The sequence below is a fragment of the Capricornis sumatraensis genome, chromosome 1 (genome assembly GCF_032405125.1).
Source record: "Capricornis sumatraensis isolate serow.1 chromosome 1, serow.2, whole genome shotgun sequence".
NCBI classification, from domain to species: domain Eukaryota; kingdom Metazoa; phylum Chordata; class Mammalia; order Artiodactyla; family Bovidae; genus Capricornis; species Capricornis sumatraensis.
In genome coordinates, this window is record NC_091069.1 from 124,565,638 (window position 1) to 124,567,737 (window position 2,100).

Here is a 2,100-nt window from a genome sequence, read left to right on the forward strand (position 1 = left end):
GACCCTGATGCTGGGAAATATTGAGGGTGGAAGGGGAAGGGGATGACAGAGGAGGAGATGGATGGATGGCATCATCAACTCAATGAACATGAATTTGAGCAAGCTCCGAGAGTTTGGTGATGGACAGGGAAGCCTGGCATGCTGTAGTTCATGGGATCACAAAAATTCAGACATAACTGAGCAACTGAACTGAACTACCTGTTTATCATGTATCTATTTATCTATCCTTCTATCAAGTTGGGCTCAGTCACTGTTTATTAGTGTGTAGAATACGTAATGCTCCTGGAGTAAAATCTGTTAATTTTCAGTGTGACTAGGAGATCATGTCATGATTTTCCACTTAAAAATGCAATGGCATTTCAGTGTTCACTTCAGCAACACATATACTAAAATTGGAATGATACAGAGAAGATTAGCATGGCCCCTGCACAAGGATGACACCCAAATTCCTGAAGTGTTCCATATTTTTAAAAAATACAATGGGAATTTAGAATTCTCTGCTTCTATTTAGACTTCATTGTGCTGTGTATATGTCTGTAGAGGGGTTGGGGGGAAAAATGGAGAACTTGCCCATACATTCTCGAGATGACAATATAATCCCAGTACTTTAGAATATTATCAACCAAGTTATTCATAAAATATTTTCCAAATTCCTTCATTTATGGACTTAATTTAGATCATATGAAGAGGATGAGAAGGACATTTTGGAAGATTGATTGCATGAGCAGTGGTGCATGAGCAAAGCCATGGCAAGTTGAAGATAGTAATGAGATTTATCCTGTAAAAAGTCTCACAGATTATATAAGGAGAAAATTGTGAATGGGTAATATAAGTCTCAAATAAGAATAGTCTGAGTAATTCTTACAATAAATTTTCACTGTTATGCCTGAGTAGATGATAAAAATTATAACACTCAGTACTCAAGTAGAATATTTAATTTCCTTATTTAACTTTAAGGGGACAAAATGTTTAAACTTCAGACTGTCACAGTAGAAATATATGCATAGGCTCCCAGTATCAAAATAAAAAGTGCATATTAGTCTTTGCATTCAAGGGTATGGACAACTGAACTCTACTCATAGTGCTCATCAGACAACTCCAGTTACCAATGACATATCCCTTCATCCTGGACCACAGAGTCCTTTGACTAGAACTGGTTCTACTACTTTCATACGGAGCTGGAGGCTGGACATCTGTGATAAGGCTAGGATCTTTAGTGGATTAAGTGCACCATACACTCATTCTTTTGAAGTCTTTTATTCTGTGCTAGACACAAGTGTGGAATCTGTGATCTGGCCTCACTGAACAAGAACTTACTCATCTTAGTTGTTATTCTTTTTGTATTTTCAACTTTGCTGGCAATCAAAGTCTTTTCTCTCGCTCTAATCTATTCAAGGACATAGAGAAAAGTCCAATAATTTAGATAGGTAAAAGGAGAAAAGATAACAATATTAAGATGAGAGTATTCATAGACTAGCTAATAGTCTTCAGGAGTGTGAGAAAAATACACATCTACTGTAATACAAATTCACTTATCAGAATATTATCCTGTTGCATGGAGAAACCCATTTCTTCATCTTTGTCCTTTCAACTGTACCTACTCCTCCATAATCTTAGCAATAACCCATAGAGATAAGAGTCTTCAAGTATAACCGTTGATCACATGCAAAAACATTACTTTGATGGATTAAATTTTTCACTAATTAATACTGGATGTTTGATTTTTTAATGAGGGCTTAATCAGTTAGACTTAGGTTCAATTGAATCCAACATACATATTCAAACTAATAGCTATAAAAAGATAAAAATGGACTCCTTTCTTATAACATGATAATACAGAGGTAGGCATTTTGAAGGTAAACTAGCTCAGGATTTTGTGTTTTGTTACTCTACATTCTTAGATAATGCCACAAGATCCAAGACGGCACCTCTGAAAGGCTTCCATCATAATGCACAAATCTAGCAATTACAAAGAGGAAGTGCATTTCTTTTCTAACAATTAACTCCGTAGACATTCTATGGACAACTTTACATCTATTACATTCCAAACTTAATAACATGGGCATACTTACCTAAAGTCAAAGATGAAAAATGTAAGCT

The 2,100-nt window shown here is 35.5% G+C and overlaps 1 non-coding gene across 1 annotated transcript; it reads left to right on the forward strand.

The window, feature by feature from the left end:
• The first annotated feature begins 362 nt into the window (after positions 1–362).
• LOC138093251 (U6 spliceosomal RNA) lies at positions 363–469 on the forward strand. The gene has a single exon (XR_011146027.1). It is a non-coding gene; the product is annotated as a U6 spliceosomal RNA (small nuclear RNA).
• Positions 470–2,100: the final 1,631 nt, after the last annotated feature.